The sequence below is a fragment of the Cydia splendana genome, chromosome Z, assembly GCF_910591565.1.
Source record: "Cydia splendana chromosome Z, ilCydSple1.2, whole genome shotgun sequence".
NCBI classification, from domain to species: Eukaryota; Metazoa; Arthropoda; class Insecta; order Lepidoptera; family Tortricidae; genus Cydia; species Cydia splendana.
Genome location: NC_085987.1, coordinates 33,697,250 through 33,717,849, shown reverse-complemented (window position 1 = coordinate 33,717,849; position 20,600 = coordinate 33,697,250). Strand labels below are relative to the sequence as shown.

At 34.5% G+C, this 20,600-nt stretch overlaps 1 protein-coding gene across 2 annotated transcripts in view; it reads right to left on the bottom strand.

The window, feature by feature from the left end:
* The window catches only part of LOC134804541 (frequenin-2), a 172,239-nt gene that overhangs the window by 104,466 nt on the left and 47,173 nt on the right, over positions 1-20,600 (bottom strand). The gene's annotated exons all lie outside the window — the stretch shown is intronic.

Genomic DNA, 20,600 nt, shown 5'->3' with positions numbered 1-20,600 from the left:
CGAGCTGAACTAGTGAATGAAAGAGTGACATCAAGTGAAGTACTTCATTTGAATCTTTCATTCGCGAACTACTCTTGTCTATAATATACACGGTGGCTAAAACATAACTGCATTCCCGTTGCCAGGGAGGTTTTGGGATTATACTGAGCAACTTTTACTATGGGACCAACCCCCAAATTGCGAAAAATACATTTACCCTCCCATAAAAAATGGACTAGCCAAAATGTATGAAACAGCCAAATTTTTTTTTCGCGAGTTCGGAGTTGGTCCCGTAGTAAAAGTTGCTCAGTGTAATCCCAACACCTCCCTGGCAACGGGAATGCAGTTATTTTTTAGCCAACCTGTATGTGTCAGTAAGGAAATAAAAATGGCACGTAGTTATTTAACCGGTCAATTAATTAATCGAATTTGAGTAGTTTAAAAAAATAGAAATGGGTACTAAAATTAATAGATTGGCAACAAAAACAGAGCCTTAAAATATATCAATATGAAACAACATTTTAATGCCGTTACAGCTTTTGTAACCACCAAATGTACCGGCAGGTACCAAATATTTATTTGGCAACTGAATTATTATACTGGAGACCATTTATGAAGCACATTTTAAAAGGAAATTGGCTATCTATTAACTTAAAAAATTAAGTTCTTTTTTAAATATTTTGTTTGTTCACAATGATCACTACACGGTCAACCTAACACGCTCCTCCTCGCTTCGCTCGTCGTCGCACCTATCATTTGACTCTTGCAGAACACCGTGATAACTACTGAAATTAGTAATAAAAAATTTAACACGTTCGCGGACGCTCAGTCACACCAGTTGGACACCTAAATTTTGTATGGAAATATTGGGACTGTTATAGCATTCCTGTCACTACAAATATATCTTTTAGGTTTGTATATGACGCGTAATGATATGCAAGGCGAATGCTACGCAATCCGCGTCAATATGAAGTATATTTTTTATACGCTATGTGACAACAAATGCTATACAATTCGGATGCATAAGCATGTCTGTCACATGACGTAGTCAAGATGGGATCTTATAAGACATCGCATGTTATAGCATTCATACATCGTGCTCGATGGACTTGATGGCTGAGACTTCTGACTTCCTAAAAGCGCGATTTTTGCTCTAAAGACTCATTTGCTGACCTCTTCAAACAATTTTCTTCTTCTGTTTTGTTCCCTCTTTGCTTATCATTGTAATATTGAGTCCATCTCATACATGCCCTAACCCAAGCACGTTCGCTGTTCTTTCGACCTCAAATTATGTGATACTACCTACAAATTATGCGTTGGAGACCGGCTCTAATCTAAAAGCCCAGTCATGGGTCTCATAGCATGTTGTAGAGAGCCGAGTGGCAATGTTGAGCTCTCTTAAAATGAGAGGTTTGTTCTTCTAGCTGTCCAAGGTATACGCAGCATTTTACGCCAACACTACTTCTCAAAAGTGCCAATATGTACCGCATTACACTTTTTGAGTTCCCTGTAACGCACCGCCGCGTTAAGTTCTGGACGTAAAGTGTCCACCACTTTTCCTGCCAAGCGATGATTCACCCAACTTTATATTCTTTTTCGGATGCATCTGCACCAAATACAAGGCGTGAAATATACACAGAATGATAGCACAAATGCGTGTCATAAGGTGCTTACCTTGTGAGAGGTGATCATCGAGCGCCAACAGGCTATAATTCACAATTATATGACCAAAACTATGACTAGTAACGTAATTATTTCAATAATAGGTATACACATTCATGCCTCACTTTTTCACATTAACCGTTATCAAAATTTTACTGTAGTGTAATTAACAGCAAGTAAACACGCTTATTTATTAAAACACAATAAAAAACTTAAAGAAATTGTAAGAAAAACATTAATTACGATTTTATAAAAATACGTCAAAATCGCTATCGCGCACTAAATTCACCCAAATTACGTGGGTCCACTCCCCGACGCACCTGCCGGGCTACTAAGGGAGCTGCCATACAAAGACGAATGCTATAGCATCTGCGTCATAGAAAGGGGGGCCAATTTGGAGACGTCACAGGATAATTTTTAACTTCGATAAAACTATATAATATGGCAGTACGCATTATTTGACTCTGGTGACTGGTAGAGGAAAAGTTGGTGAATAATATTATACTGTGGTTAAGCGGATTGATAAGCATTTCAACGAAGAAATTTAAAAAGAATAACGGATGCAATAGCAGGCGCGTCACCAGGAGGAGTACAAAAACGGATGCTATGCAATCCGCGTCCGCGAACGTGTTAAACTCCTGAAGGTATAATGGCCATTAGGTGTTTCATGATTAGGAATTTCGACTATAAGTTATAGGTACTGACCATTGGTAAATAAATTTATGGTGTTTAGTGGATTACGAAAGTTAACAGTTTAAAATACTAGGTATGCATATGTTTAAATTATTTAAAAATGGAGTATTTAAAGCTTATGTATATATGTATCTTAGGTATTCTGTATATGTACATATATAAACAACCAAGTTGTATGATCGCTTTACAATATTAGTTGCCAACTTATTATTTTAGACGCCAACCTATCAATTCAAGTTCCCTATAATTTTTTGGGTGGCTTGATTTTGCTGCCAGTTTTTTAATAATATGATGCTTACATTTGAGGCTAATATGAATTTATTGGCGCTTAAATATTAATGCACAGCCAAAATATATTATTATATGCCCAGTGAAAGTTCCTGTTTAATATTTTAGTTGCCCGGTTAATAATAAGCCAATAAAAATTTACCTAAAAATTGTATGTCAACGTATTTTTGGCCACCTGTATTACCTACTCCTCCATTTCGGCTACATCACTAAAACCTTACCTATATCTACGTACTGCATAGTTATTCTAATATACCTTCTTTCCACCCGCGTATAATTTTATTACGTAAAAACAATCACTACTAAGGAACTGATATTAGTGATATTACAGAATCTGAATGAATCTCCCGATGCAAGAAATAAACGGTCCCTTAAGCTGAAATTTGTGGAGGCCATTAAAGTTCCGTTTCGTATATTTTAAATGACTAGATAGCTGTCATAATAAACGCCGAGCGAAGTTTTTAGTATGGGCCTACAGTTACTAATAAAGAGTAGGTAAGTTATATAATATTTTCTGAAAATTTTACTACAATTTCCGCTATCAATATTTTGCATAAAAATGAGTTCACTCTGACCAAAATATTTACTTGAAATTGGATTGAATCGTAATGATAAGTACAATGACAAAAATTGGCAATACCTTAATGACTTTTAACGAGTTCACTAATGTTATTTTCAACAATAACATGCACATAACACATGCACATAACAATAAACAACAATAACATGCACATGAATGAAATTGGTCACATTCGCATCATCAATTCATTACCATACCTAATGTTTGTGAAAGTAGAAAGATTATAAATGCTACTAAAAATATCACCAAACACATTAATAGTTATTTGTTTTACAAGGGGGCAAAGTTGTTGTTTAACCGCTCGTGCTAATATTGATACTCGAGCAAGCGAAATACTCCAAACTTGAACCACGAGCGTAGCGAGTGGTTCGAAAAATGGAATCTTGAGCGTTGCGAGGGTTTCAAAGCACGAGCGTTAAACAAAATTTGCCCCCGAGTGAAACACAAAATTTTTCACCACACCAACCCGAAGCAAATATGAAATGTAAAATATCAAACAAAATCAAACCAAATCAAATTCAAACGAATGTTATTAAATATTTATCATCCAAAATCATCATTTAAAAGTCAATTCTACCAGCAAACATAAGAAAACAACTCAAAATTTGCATTTGATTACTTTGCCTCACATGTGAATTACTGATAGCAAAGTGCAACTTTGCTATCCGTTTTTGAAGTGCAAAGTAAGCCTTTCCGAGCTGGTGTGGTAAAAAAATAATTTTTAATCTTCTTTTACTCGTAATTCTCTTAGGGGATTTTTTTAAATATTGCCTGTATAGCATAAAATGTTAACCTGCTGCGTAAAACAGAACAAATTCACGTATCTTTATTGTGACCTATTCACTAAACGTAACCTCTCATTGCTAAACTCGTCGCGTCTGCATAAATTATGAGTTTATCATAAATGCGTTAATTATTTCACTACCCTGCCAACGCGTCACATAAATAAGGGTCCGGGACGGAAAAGCTATGAGCTTGTTTTTAATCACTAATGATTTACGTGCCGATGTAGGCACCAAGTCTCTCGTTTGTTTTGTTAATCAAACAAACACCCACGCCCATGCCATCTTTCCATAAGCTTAATACAACATTCATTCTAAACCGATCATAAGAACTGGCTTGGCTTATATTTGGATAATATATCGTTACCAAACCTAGAACTTGGATGTAGGTAGGTGATTAGGTACCTACCTAATCTACCTATATGAATCGTGTAAACATCATGCGATTACCTACCCATGTTTCCATGATGGCAATGTAATTAATGTTGGCCGGGCGTAAATGAACTTAATATTTTTTTCGTTCTTGGTGATGAAGAATATTAAACGTTCAAAGGTACCTAACCTACTTGTTTTTTTCAAAATAGGTATGTGGGTGGTGAAGCGTTCGAATAGATAGACGCTTCTACATAACCTGATAAGTACTTGTAGCTTTTTACTAGTATGTACTTAAAATATCGACAGACCAAAGTACACAATATATTGTCTATATTGAATTACTGATTATTTTTGGAAGCACGAATGTGGAAAAAGGTACTAAAAACTTTATTAGACAATCACGTGTAAACGGCGCAACAGAGTTGCTATGTTACGATTTGCAATCTATAAAAACGTCTAGCGTACGAGATATTTTATGTTTGAAGTATGGCATAAAGTAAAATTACACAAAGGCATCTGTGTTACTTGAAATTAATACTACCTACTTAGATGTTGATTTCTAAGCAAGACAACCATAATTCAGTACCTGTTTTATTAAAGAACATAATGACAACGAAGGAATATCGTTCATCTATCGTATGTAATACTATTGTTCGCGAGTCTGTCACAGTTTTTGCCAATTATTTGTCCGACCTACCTATGATCCTATATCAGAAACGATCGAATAATTTTTTTAATACAGTTGCTCAAAAAGTGCTACTTTACGTAGCTGTTTAGCGTTCGCAAAATTGGTTTTTGCGAACTAGTGCTTTTTACTTTTCCAGCTGTTTCAAATTTAATTCTGACCGTAATCGATACGTCCACACCAAAGAGTTTAGATGTTCAAAAACTTTATATAATTTTTATTTTGCCATTAAACATTTATTACGTACAAAAAGTATTGTTACAAGATATTAAGTAAATATTTATTAGTTATTATATAAACAAAACGTTATATAATACGATGTTTCACTATTTATAAAAAAGTTTTCTATTACCTATTTGGCTGAATTGCCACGTTGGCTGTCGTTAACAGAAAAAATTAAAAAGAGTGTTTTTGTATGAAATGAGTGTAAATGATTAATATTTGCAATGTAAATCAACGCTGAACGTAGTTTATAGTGCCGTATAATATATGTACAATATCATTCAAGTTCAAAGGTAAATTCGTAACTGTAAGTGTAATAGTCATGTAACCAATATTTATATTATTGTGATTTTTTCGCAAATGTATTAAAAAACGTCGTTCAATGTACGTGTTGAAGTGTTATTATTTACTTGTCCCGTGTCTTTTATTCGCCCACGGCTCATAAAAGACATCTCGGGACTGGTAAGTAATAACACACTTTCCTAACTTGAATTGACATGTACTAATAATATTACTCCACTTGATCATCAACTAATCATTGAACCATTAAACAAATACATATAAATATTGTATAAAAACTTATAAACTAAAAGTATCTAACTATTCTAAATAAATAAAAATAAAACATCCCTAAACCTAAACTATGTACAATAAAAAATCACCCCTCGGCAAGGAATTGCTTCGACTAATCATTGACATTACATCAAAAATACATTAACCCATCAAACTCCGTATATCACAACAACAACCATAACGTCAATGCGGTGTAGTTTCGGGAATTGTAGCTATCGGCTTGTTAAATTTGTGGTGAATCGCGTTGTGCCAACAATGTCAACCTGTGAGTTAGGTTAGTAATCTATCAATTAACGAGATAAATACCTTCTGACATTGCAGATAATTAATACCAACTTTAAAACTTTCCACTATTGATCTCAATTTAAATCAGCAATAGTCAGAGTATGGTTGATGGAATACCATAAAAACTAAATAATAAAAATAACAAGACGAGTATCCGATTATATGTGAGTATATCATTGTATCGTACTACAACTCGAAGCTGTCATCTATAAGTAGGTATAGATATATGTTTTATATTTTCGGTTTAAATCCATATTGTTCATTGGTTTAAAATCACTAAATTGCGATTGATATTTCAACCTCGCTCGGGATCATGTTGCGGTTGAGAGTTGCGTCACCAGAACTCTGTGATGGCACAGTTTGTATGTTAATTCTTGCGTAGGGTTTAAATATGCCGGCCGTGCACGAGGCCCCTGGTTTTGTCGAGGTAGACTCTGCAAATACTCAAATACTAACATCTTCTACTACTGTGGGACTTAGTTAATTTGTGTAAGCATGTCCTAGTTATAATATAAAAATAAACTACGTTCCAAATTCCGGAACCAAGTTTAAATGATCAGTTCTGTCAGTGCAAGGCTCCCGCCGACCAAGGGGGCCTACCGCGGAAACCGAAATTCGCAAATTGCGGGGATCTTTCTCGTTTACTCCAATGAAGGCGTGATAAGAGTGACAGAGAAAGAGGCCCGCAATTTGCAAACTTTGATTTTCGCGGTTATAGCCCAGGCCAGATGATCGCGCAGGTATTCTTTCATCGCGACTATCACTTTCTAAAAAGTATGTTAGTATTTTCCTTTTAATGAGCGTTGAAAAAAAACTTTTAGTTGAGAAATTTTCTAATTAAGTTCTTTAAGAACGAGGAGGTTTCTATCCGAATAGGAAAAAAGAGTCCCGAAAATCTCGCGAGACTTATAGCTTTGTGTTACCTACCGCCATACAACGTAGGTATAAGGGATGATTGTAACACAATAGGAAATTATCTTCAATAGAAAAAAGCGACCTCACGAAACAGTTAGAAATGCCATGAAAATTATCCGTATATGAAGTACATATAATATTTTTTTAACGTTGACAAAAAACGGAGTTCTGAGGTAACAAACATAAAGGAAAACATATTACATAACATAAACATACAATATAGGAGTCAGTTAAAAAGGCTATTATTAGGTACCTATGCGATATGTTTTTTCATTAGGATCAAAAGAGCTCTCTAGCTAGAAATAAGAATAACATAAACTTCACAGAACAAAATAAATAGTAGGAGGATTTTGGTTTGACATTTATTTATATGTATATATTAGTCTCAGTGAATTCGCTCGGATTCAGGTGACACGTGAACGTGAGCTTGCGTTAAATCAGCTTGATAAACTTTTATGGTTTGCAATTAAGCTGTCGATAAATTTTATCGGTTTCCTATAAGTATGCCCTTGTGGATACTCTACTTGAGGAGGAGTAATCATTTCGCCGTCGCAACGTTGATATTAAACATTAATTTATTACATATTGAACTATATAGGCAGGTATATGTACCTATAGGTAAACCAACCATTAATCATAATGTATGTATAATATTAATGGAGGCTACATAGGTTATAGACTAGCCTTATCAGTGCCTTTTCTATCATTACACAAAATAAAGTTAAAGGTAAGCACTTGCCTATAATGGGCGTGATTTGAGATTAGGTAGGTACATTATTCCTGAGTTCCAGTCATGTTACTTGCTAACAATAGAGACAACAAAGTAAAAAGCATTAAAGGTAAAAGGATCACTTAAATTATAAACCAGTAAAGTACAGGGTTCAGCTAAGATATAATACTTTTATTGGATAAAAGTCTTTACTCGTTAGTACATAAATATGATATTATATAAGTACCTAAGAAGTTATCTAGTTGAGCCCCCATTTCAGTTTGTCGTGTGGCGCTTTACTTCACATGATACGATCCGTCTTCATTGTCTTGTTTATCAATCCCTGTCCAAGTAAAGTAACTGTTATTAAAATGTATTGTTATCTAACGTCACTTTTATGAGAAAAGGTCAACGTTGCCTTAACGTCCGCCCTCTGCGCTGCTCGTTGTTTGTTCGGTAACATTATCTTCGTTATTTAATTTGGATTTTATTAAGGCTTGACAACTTTTATACCTAAATAACAATTAGTACTTAATATTTTCAATTGGATCAATAAGTGTAATAAGTTTAATCTGTTATCAAGAACGAACTAAGGTCATGTGGAGTCAGAGAGGAGTAATAGTCCGTGGTCTTCACTTAATTATACGGCAAATGATGATGATGGAATTTTCTTTTGCAGAGTTGCTCCATTTGTCTCTCAGATTGATTTAAGAAGGGGAGCCAATCGAATTTTTGATGCAAAATTTTGACTTAAGGAGGGGTGCCCCCCAAAATTTGTAAAAAAAAAGTTTTGCCTTGTGGTCAAGTTTGGTATCATTTTCGTGTAATTTAAGGATGCTGAATTCATTTCTGAAATTTTATTTTTACATTTTCATATAAAACAACATTTAAACAATGAAAAATTAAAATTCGACGTTATCATTTTTTTTCAAATAAAAGCCAATATTTTTTACATTTTAATATGTAGACAAAAAACAATAATTTTACGAAAAAGCCCTATTATTCCTCATTATAAGAAGTACACACATAGTATATGTATTTTAATAAAATGTTGACAAAATAAAATAAAATGTTGAGTTACTTTCGACTAAAATTCCATTGAATAGGAAACAACGATGTGGTTTAAACTATGTCATTGTGTATGTATGGACTTACTTGACAAATAATACGAAGTAAATTGACACTAGAATGAATATATATATATATATATATATATATATATATATATATATATATATATATATGTATCGACGCTGGAAAGGAGAAATTGGATAAGCGACACGCAGCTAACTTTACGGAAGAGCCAAAAAACTGCGAGGCTTTCTAAAAAAATCATTAAAACTCCTAATGATGACGTATTTCCTAAATTAGACATTTTATACTAAGGTTACAGTGATGTATTCTACATTATCCTATTATTATTTTACCTTCAAATGAGTTATTTAAGAATTTAGTGTCGCGTAAGCAAAATGGTCGTAAAAATAAATTTAGGTAAATTTATCTTACCGACATATTTCACAAGAAATTAGTCAGGTAAAAAACTCCAAGGTAAATTTGTTATCAGAATTGATCGAGTAAAAACTATCTTATTGCAAAGTATGCTTATTTTATAGTCAAGCAAAAAAGTATATACGTAAAATTTTCCAAAAAACAAATCAAGATAAATTATCTAACACTTTTTAAGGAGCATTTGAAACTCGATAAGCTGCTTATGCGACACATTCAACCTATGATACATCTACATTCTATGAGTTTTATAGTTATCAACCACAAGGAAGATTGTCATACCTACGCATATAAAAAACACCCTTTAAGGAATTTGTATAGCTTTATTTCAAATAAGAAGTTATGTAACGAGTCTTAAGATAACAAGTGTACCATTTCTATTTGAGATCAACATTTCTTAAAAGGGTCAACTTAATTATGAGGTACCAGTAAGAATGGGAAATTTATATTTGAAACCAAAATAGGAAAAAATATTATCTCGTGTTTTCATACCTTAGATTAATATATTTTTTCCGTTACTTGGCATTTACTGATATTATGAAAAATAACAACAAAAAGAAAGTACTTAAGTTAAAATATTACTAGGTAGCTTCCAACAAAATTCAGGTAAAATTGAATAAACGACAAAATTTTTATATCTGAAATTAGGTAAATAATGATAAACGCCAATAATTCACATTTGACATTTAAGTAAATTTATCCATATGATATAGAAAGCTATTATTCGGTCAGGTAAAAATAGTTAACCGACAGTGAAAGGTTAGTTGTCATAAGGCAAAATTATCCAAGCTAAGCTTAAGCTGAACTGGCAAATAAGTAAAAAACTCTAAGGTTCATTACATCGAATAACTATTCATCTAATCTCCACTATTCAAAAAAATTTTTGAAAACTAAGTCGTTTAGTAACTTAAATGTACCAGTGATTCTCCAAATCACCGACTGGATAAGCGACACTAAAGTCGTCAGATGGGTACGAAACCTAGTCCATTCGATGCAGAAAAATCTGGCGATTCCAACGATGTATATAACTCAATATCTCTGAAAATGTCGCTTATCCAATTTCTCCTTTCCAGCGTCGATATATATATATATAACAGTTTTACTACAATGAACAATTGGTAACTATATAATATATACTTAATATTGACATCATCAGCATCTTCTATATCATCTATGACTGTCCCGTTGTCTATTCAAAAATCAAAAAGCATTTATTTCGATAAATAGTATACAACATAACACATTCATGGTTGGGACTTCCTTGATGAATGTATAGATTACTTACATAATATTATTATTACTATTTCAATATTTGTATAATTATTAACATTTTAAATTCTGCATTATATTCAAAAAGAAAGAAAGAAGTGATTAGCTTACAATTCGTGTATGTGTGTGTGTGTGTGTGTGTGTGTGTGTGTGTGTGTGTGTGTATGTGTGTGTGTATGTGTGTATGTATATATATATATATATGTGTGTGTGTGTGTGTGTGTGTGTGTGTGTGTGTGTGTGCGCGTTTGTGTGTGTGTGTGTGTGTGTGTGTGTTTCAGTTATTATCGTACTCGTCATCCTAATAGAATTTCTGTTTCGTCGTATGTTATATTTTTTAGCCAATTTATTAGGGCTATTTTACATTCATACCAAAGTAAACAGTAGATATTAATTTTTTCGTTTATCATATTATAAAGGTGTATTGATAATGCCTGATATTGTCTTCTTGACAGATTTTTTACGTCTACGTGATAAGATCGTTGTATCAAACTTTACAGTTTTATGTACTCGAAATACCGCCGCTGTAATATATAATTTTCTCATAGTAAGCTGTTCACTAATTTTATAAAGTTCTTGTGTTGGATAGCGATATGGTTTTTGGTGCATAACTTTTAGCAGACATCTTTGACTTCGTTCTACTTCTAAAAATTTACTCTTACTTGCACCACCCCATACAGTAATACAGTAATTCATGACTGACTGTGCTAGCGCTGCGTAGATTTGTGACAGGAGCGATTAAGTAGTAATATGCCTAAGTTTTTTGAAAATCCACACCAGTTTTCTAATTCTGTTACCGACATACTCAATTTGTGGATGCCAAGACAAACGCTGGTCAATTATGACATCCAACTATTACACTGCAACAAATGAAATAAAAATAAGTGTTAAAAGTAATACACTCAAGAGCAATGAAAATAGGTTACATCATCATCATCATCATAATTCTTAAGAATCTGGCTCGCTTGTCGGTGGAGTAATCGCCATTCCGTTCTTCTCTCTGCCTTGAGCTCCTGATACGTCACTACATTGATTTTCTCTTTGGCCTGGTCCAAATACGCACGTTTTGGTCTTCCTCTGCCTCTCTGTTTTTCTTTTCTGCCTTCAATTATAGACTTTATATAAGTATCGTGACGTATCAGGTGCCCCAACATGTTTCCCCTTCAATTGGTCTCAGCAGAGATCTCTATTCACCTACCAAATTTAAATTTTTTCGTGTAATATCGTAATCGTAATTTTTGTCGTGGGCGCCACGGACTATAAGAAAAACACACTTTATTTTATCTGCGGTAAGAGAAATAGTATGAGGATTTCCTAAAAGCGTTTCACTTACCCCATCTAAACTTAAAGATAAAAAAAAAACTGTAAAGTAGCAACGGCAACTAAAGTACGGGTCTGACAGCGGGATAATGGGGCTTGGGTTCTGAAATGCAAAGTCAGGCTTTCACACTGTAGTTTAATGTGATGTAAATGTGACCTGGCTAAAAATACACTTTTGGATTAGTTGTAAATGCAAACAAATACTGGGGCCATATACAAACCAATTGCAATTAAGCATCAAGTCATCATCGACTATTTTTATGCAAATATTTTTTTAACAGATACCTAACGGTACGGCTTTATTTAATCAACTGCTGCTTGATTAACGCCTGTATCACATACCATAACTATATATTGAACAACAAGCAGCCTTTTTTTATTTCACGTGTTTTTCATAGTTTTAGGCACGGAATGCCGTCCGTTCGCGTTCCTCTTTCAAGTCGTGTTACTATTAGACGTTTAAATTGCATCTTTAATACAAAATGTCCCATTGAGCCATAATTGATAGTAAAAACATCGCAAATGTTTAAATAAGTAGTTACCATTTTATAAATTGCTATCGTGACATCAAAGAAAGTAGGTATGTACTTATCTAGTACTTATGCAATATTCCACAGGTTTGGTTTTCATAACTATTAAATAGAGAGTGTTTGTGGCATTTAGTTCAATCTATGAACCTGTGGTAAAGTAAACTATTAGACAGTGGCCAAATAGGAGCAAATACCTATTTAAATAAATCAATCCTCAGGCCCTCTTCAATGGTCCTAATGTTTTTAAAATTATCTTTCAGTTAAGTCATTTATAATTACGATGTACAAATAAAAAACATCATATTTTTTAAGGCAGTTGCGGCGAAGGCTGTCCTTGCCTGATAGAGATGAGACATCCGTCATCCTGGCTTACCGTGACGCCAGTTGACGATAAACTGTATTATTAAGTATCTACAGCTTTTCATGACATGATGATTGAAAAGTAATTTCCGTTGTAACAATTCGTAACAATCAAATTGTTTACTGTGGCATTTAATCAGTATTTTGTTTGGAAATATTTTTATAACGTGCAGGGGGACGACAAAGACTGCGGGGAAATTGCAACTAATCGAAATATCTTCCATGTTTTACATTATAAACTAGAGTGCCATATATGTCCAGATAGCGAAAAACACTGTTTCGCTATTTGGTTCTCGCACTCTAGTTAATAATGTAAAACATGGAAGATATTTACATTGGTTGAAATTTCCCCGCAGTCTAAAATTGCCTCCCTGCAAACCTTACAAAAAAGCGCTCAGAGTTACATCATCATATCAATTGCCTCACGTTGTACCTACATATTTTTATAAATTACATCCACATAATCGAATGGAATCGAAGGACATACATTAAATAATAATGTATTTCTGTTGTAAATATTGTAAACATGTTTAAAATACCTAACCGACCTCCTACAAAAGCTCATTAGTAATTTTATCCTTAGTAAACGAATGCTTTAACGGAAAACCCCTAACCAGGACAATGTCCACGGAATGAATTTATTGATCAGCTCAAACTCTTTCATTTATGACTTATTGCCCTTTGTTTTACCATTAGTTTAATTGTGAGGTTAATGTTCGTGGATGTATGGAAGGATTTACAGTCGACTGTGTGAGTACGTCTTTTCCGACAACGTCTGATATCAGGAATTTCATGAATCTCATGGTATACCGTCAAGATACTCAGTAGGTATATATATTTACTTACCTACCAAATTGACTGTTAAAATCGAAATACTTAAAATGGCTAAAATTGTTAGATAGGTCCTAACTGTACTGAATATTGAATAAATGTATACTAGTAAGAATAGTACGAGTAAGAGCATTGTGGACGACCTCTTCTACTAACATATGTAGTAGTCCCCATTTTCCCTTCTATATGAGATTACAGAAGATACTTCTAAGCAATTTGTATGTACAGTGGAACCTGGATAATTGCAATCTCAAGGGACCGGCCATTTTTTGTCAATTAACCAGGTTTTTCATTTAAGCAGGTCGTGTCAATTAACGAGGTTCAAAAAATCGTTGTGTCAATTATAGAGGTTTTCATTAATAGAGGTTGCGTTCTGAAAAATTTCTTTTATGGAGGTGCAAATAACCATTGAAAGTAGATTAAAAGCTTACATTCTGGGTTTCTGGTCTATATATAGCTTCTGTCTGCACTTTTACACTACATTAATTACTACTTTATTTTCTTATTAATCATTTGGGTTTAAATAATTCCCTTGAATTGTAGAAGAAAGTTTTATTAGAATATAAAAAGCATACTTTGTTTTTGATTTAATCAAAACCATTTCACCTACCGCAGGCTGTGATAGATACCCAATAAATAAATTGAATTCTGGATGAAGATATAAATAAAATGATCATTGCTATTAAAGCCGACCACTGACTAACAGGCCGCCGGACGATATCGGCCTGTCAGTTAGAACAAAAATTTGACAGCTCCGAACAATTGACAGGCCGATACCGTCCGGCGGACTGTTAATCAGTGGGCCCCTTAAAATATTGTTTCTGCTGTCTACAACTACATTATTTCAATTACAGAGGTAATAAGTAAGACTCGTTTCAATAATAGAGGTAAAAAGAAGAGCAAAAATAACGGATTTTTTTAGCACAGTGTCAATTATAGAGGTCTTAGTTGCGATGTGGTCAATTACAGAGGCAAAATTACGAAAAGCCCTAAAATCTAAATTGCAATTATAGAGGTTCCAAAATTTCAATTATAGAGGCTTTTTGGTCTCAAGGGACCGGGACCGGACTTTTGTTTGCAATTATTGAGGTTTTCCATTTATCCAGGTGCCAATTAACCAGGTTTCACTGTATATTAACCATACCTTTATTAGAGTTAGGAGCCATAATTCCAAAGATTTTTTTAAGCACCTAATAATAAAAATAAACGAAATTGGTGTGGTTAATATACATACTACTTTGCTACCGAAGTGGATCACAAAATATTTCACCACAGCAATGCGAGGAAAATACTAACTGTAAAACATTAATAACGAAATCCAAGTGAACTCTATTAAATATTTAACATTCAAAATCACCACTTAAAAGTTAATTTCACGAGCCCACAAGAGGAAACAATTTGAAATTTGTATCATATTATCTACTTTGCCACTCTTGTGGATAAAATGAAACTTTCTCATTCGTTTTTAAAGAATAAATAGAGATTTTACGAGCTAGTGGTGAGCGTCAGGATGGCGGGTGGACCTCAGCGAATTTGAATGAAATATTTATAAACATATTGTACCTTCGGCGTACTTTAGTGTACTTTTAATAGAGTTCAGTGTACTTCTCCCGGAAACGAGATATTTAACGAAAAAGGTCCACCCGCCATTCTGACGTCAGGATGGCGGGTGGACCTGTGAAATCTTGGATTGCGATAGCACTTCAAGTATGTAGTTATAGTGTACCTTCAGTGTACTTGCGTAAACTATGAATAGAAATCAGTGTACTTCTTCCAGAATCGAGATATTTAATGAAAAAGGTCGCCATATTATCAAGAATATAAAAGCGGAAACATGTAGGGCACCGACTGTACTATAAATATTCTGTGGTTAAATAAAATATTATTTGTAAATAATTTAGGGTTGTAGAAGAGTTAATACCTTGTTAATACAATAGGGAATATTAGGCAAAGCTCTGCGTAGGTTGCACCTCTAGCACATACAGTAAACAAACCTCGTTGACATCATAATGACACATCATGCGTCACTAGGTCATTCACAATTTCACATGGCCTACCGTGAAACACGACAGTCGAAAGTTCGGTTTCTGTCTCTCTATCACTCTTGCTTATTCGATTGATAGAGAGGCAGATAAAGAAATTTAGATTTTCGCATTTCGCAGTAGGCCACCTGTAAACAAAACGCATTGGTGCATCAATGTCACAGTGAAAACTTGTCAAAAAACTGTTTAAGGCCTAGTATGTATAAGTTACTCTATGGCTTACTAAACAAATTAGTGCTGCACTCTGGCGGTAGAACATTGCAGTAATACTCCCTAGAGAATGTACTACAGATTTTATAGGTCCACCCACTAACCTGACGTTAGCGGGCGCAGCGTAGTTCCATTTTTATCGTCACTATGATAAGCGATAAAAATGCGACCGTGCTACCGCCGCAGGTTGGCAGGTGGACTTTAGTTTGAGCATAGCTCATTTTAGGGGCGAAAAATCAGATTTCTATTAAAGGTTTACAGAAGTACACTGAAGGTACACTATAACTACATACTTGGAGTGCGGTATAATCCAAGATTTCACAGGTCCACCCGCCATCCCTGACGTCAGAATGGCGGGTGGACCTTTTTCGTTAAATATCTCGTTTCCGGAAGAAGTACACTGATTTCTATTCATAGTTTACACAAGTACACTGAAAGTACAATACAAATACATACATTTTGCGTGAAATAATGCAAGATTTCACAGGTCCACCCGCCATCCTGACGTCAGAATGGCGGGTGGACCTTTTTCGTTAAATATCTCGTTTCCGGAAGAAGTACACCAATTTCTATTCATAGTTTACGCAAGTACACTGAAAGTACACTATAACTACATACTTGGAGTGCGGTATAATCCAAGATTTCACAGGTCCACCCGCCATCCTGACGTCAGAATGGCGGGTGGACCTTTTTTGTTAAATATCTCGTTTCCGGGAGAAGTACACTGAATTCCATTATAAGTACACTAAAGTACACCGAAGGTACAATATGTTTATAAATATTTCATTCAAATTCGCTGAGGTCCATCCGCCATCCTGACGCTCACAGCTAGTGTGGTGGAAAAATATTTTGTATACTTCATTAGAGGAAAATGGGGACTACGGTGGGACTACGTTTGTTTGTATAGATAATCAGTCGAGCGCGGTCGTCCACTTTCCTCTTAAAGTACCTACCGCATGCCTTTTTGTCGGATGTCACAGTCTGTAAATAATTATATGCGTGTTAGTATTAATAAAGCCAAAGGCTCGCTTGATGTTTCTCCTTTTAAAAACAGCAGAATCGCTGCAGCCATCGATCACCCGCAGTCATGTGTTTCATGGCACACAAAAGAAATCCCCTTATCTTATCCCTTCTTACCACAAAAGCGAGAGGAAGTATGAACTATATTGTACCTATTTATAATTATCGTGTGATGAGTCGGGAACCCCACAAGAGCGCGAACATTTATTCGCTCTCTTTATTCGTCAAAAGCTGATGAAAATAAAGTTGCACCACTAACCACAGTGGCAAAGTACCTAAGTAAGTATTAGTGCTCTACTAGTATAATTAGGACACAAATTCGTATAGATCTCTTTAATAACGCGATTATATACCTACTGCACCAAATTTGCTACCAAATAAGATGTCTGGTTATAAATCATATTACGCAGAATTGTGAGACATGTATATTGTAAAAAAGCAATTGTCGACATCGCTCACCGAGCTTGTTTGTGTCAAAGTATTCAGCAAGCCTGGCAGCGGCATTCTGCCGCTTCTTTATAAGTAGACAGATGTTAACTTTCACATTCACGACCTTATACGTAATGTTCTAAATAAAATTACAAGGAAGCGGAAATTCATATTCGACTACGTAACATACCAAAAACTATACTTTTCTTTTATAGAGACTTATTACATTACGAGATAGCGAGAAACGATGAGGGTAAGGTTTGGATAAGACACGAGGTTTTTATGTACAGCCGCCATCAGTCAAGTTGCTCACAAATATCTAAACACGCCTCTATTGTCGAAGCATTAGAGTGCCTATTATGGCGAATAAAAAAACAACAATTTCGCTTTTCGAATTCTGTGCATAGGTAAAGATGTAGATGAGTAATGTGAGTAATGTGATATTCAACTTTTCGGTCGGTTTCTTTTTCCCTCCTATTCAAATTCAAAATTCTTAACTGCCTTTACACACTTCTGAAAGGTTCTCAATATTGATATGTCTGAAAGTGATTAGTCAAGATGTCATCATCAGTTTGTCTCTTTAAAAAAATTTGGAAATTTCTCCAAATAAGTCATTTCAGAGAATCATAAAGGGTAATAGGTACGTACTTACTTAAATTTCATATTTTAGTATTTGAATTAGCTCCCTCTGAAAAAGCCTGTAAGGTTGCACTAAGCCTGATATAGCATTACGGGCTTTTTCAGAGGGAGCTTAACATATAAATCGTACCTTTTATATTATACGTGACTCTACCTACTTGGGTTGGGATTAAGTCTGTGTCATTTTTCCTACCTCCCCCGGATGGAGCCTTTGTCCATCCTGAAGCTTAAGTCTTCCACGTGCCAAGTTTTATTCAATTTCTATTCAGAGCACTAACATATTATCTTAGTTTGACTACCATATCATATGTATCTCTCAGTTACTTAAAGATTAGCTGGAAGAGATCCCTTAACGGGATAAGTTCGCCTTTGTACACATTTAGTGTATTCTCTCTGTGTTATGTACTTGTTTTGTGCAATAAAGTGTTTACTACTACTACTACTATTAGTATGGATTACATACAAAACTATACTTCACACGAATTGCTATTGTACTACCTAACTGCTTGAATAAAGCGACCGATAACTAAAACCTAATGTTGTTTACAGAGACTTGACTTGTCTCTTTATTATTTACCCAAAATTGACAGCGTGGCGTTATCTAAAGTTCTAAACTATAGAGATACAAAGCCTATATTGTCGTAAGATGGAGGCGAATTAAGTACCTATTTGTGGTTATCTATGCAAAGAGAGACTTTTCACGTTAACGAGGTTAGATTAGCAAGTAGAGTCAGCTGAATTTGTAATAGTGACGAGTTCTTTAAACAACTTATCCGATCCTCAGTGTTAGTTTAAGCTTACGACCCGATTCAAACTTTAAGATACGTCAATTAATAGATCTAGAAACGATATTATAGATATGTCAGTGTCAAATGTGTCGTTTCCTCAAACAAAAAGCCACTTTCTAAATCTATTAATTGACGTTTCTTAAAGTTCGAATCGGGCAGTTATGCTATAGTACCTAACTGAGGAACAGAATGGATCCAGCAGTTTCAGCCGGAAACTGCGGCACAAACGAAATAAGGCCAAGCAGAAATTACGCCTCCATCCTACCTATCTACCGTTTTTTGAAGCATTAGGCCAGGAAAGATATGGTTGCGCATAATATTGAATTATAATAGCCTGATTTTATTAAATCATCATTCTAATAAGATATTTACATATAATATATTATTATGCAAGAGACCTACAAACATTCTACCCGGAAGTAGGAAAAAATGAACCCCTGTTTTATTTCAAACAATTATTATTATTTTTATTTGCAAACATAACGACATTTGCCTGAAATCAGTAAAAAGTGAAACAAAAGAAAATGTATACTAATGTATGTGTATATTTTGGCTCTCCTCACCGAAAATGCACTTTGTCACGGTTAAGTACTCATTATTATCCTTTAAGTAATTTGGTGGTTGGTTAGCCCCAAACTAAGCAAAGCTTGTACTATGGGTGCTAGGCGACGATATACATACTTATATAGATAAATACATACTTATATACATAGAAAACACCCATGACTCAGGAACAAATATTAATGTTGATCACACAAATAAATGCCCTTACTAGGATTCGAACCCAGGACCATCGGCTTCGCAGGCAGGTCACTACCCACTAGGCCAGACCGGTCGTCATGACTAATAGTAGCAGAAATCGGATATTTGTGCTGACCTTGACATACTTTGACGTGTGAAAGTAAAATGCTTGATGCGTTACGGCTGCATAACTACTGTAAATTACCGTTTAAAATAACTAAACTATTTTTGTAAAGGAATACCGAATAATATTTTGTTTCAATCCATAAGACAAATAAAACCTAAAACTATTACATATATGTATTACAAAAATGAGTAAAAGTATTTTAATTATGTACTCGAAACGAGATATTTAGATAAGTATTAGGAAATTATAATTCCTAAACTACCTTAGCAGGTATGTACCTGGTCATATAATTAATTCAAAAAGCATTTCCAGTCTCTTGCCTAGTCTCTGGACCCTATTATACGTACCTATGTAGGTTGTATAACCGCTGAGTAAATGAATACAGAGAGCTATTTGGCACATCCGTTTCTAAAGTGACGGGAAACTCTATACTATTTCTCACTTTATCTGCGAGTCGGCGGGCTAAGTAAGAACGATACGGTCAGTAATAGCCAGTTAGCCATCAATCACCCGCAACCCCTCTTTTATTATCTCGTTAATGACAGGGAAGGATTTAATTGGCCGAGCATTTGAATTTTACTATGTATTAAAATTGTCTTTGCAGATGGTGATTTTATTCTTGTACCCAAAATGATGTTTAAAAAAGTATAATATTCAGCATTATTGCCTTATTTATTGTCATGAATGACTTATATTAGGCACAATTAGAGCACAAGTGAAGCAGCAGCTGAGGGAAAAAGAGATATCGGGCAATTATAATGAAAACTCTTTTTAGTATATTTTTTTAACCCTAAAATACATAAAGAGGCAAGACGTTATGACATTTGTTAGTGATAGTTAAAGAGGTCTGAAAATATTTCTTACAAGTCAGTCTACAGAACAGGGGGCCGATTTTTGAATTTCGACCACTCGATTTCGTGTATTTCTTTAAATAATATCTCCACTGCTAGGCATTTAAATTCTACTAATAGAATTGAAATAGAGTGGTCAATACCAATAGATTCCAAATTTCCATCGCTCGTATTTCAAAAATTAGCATT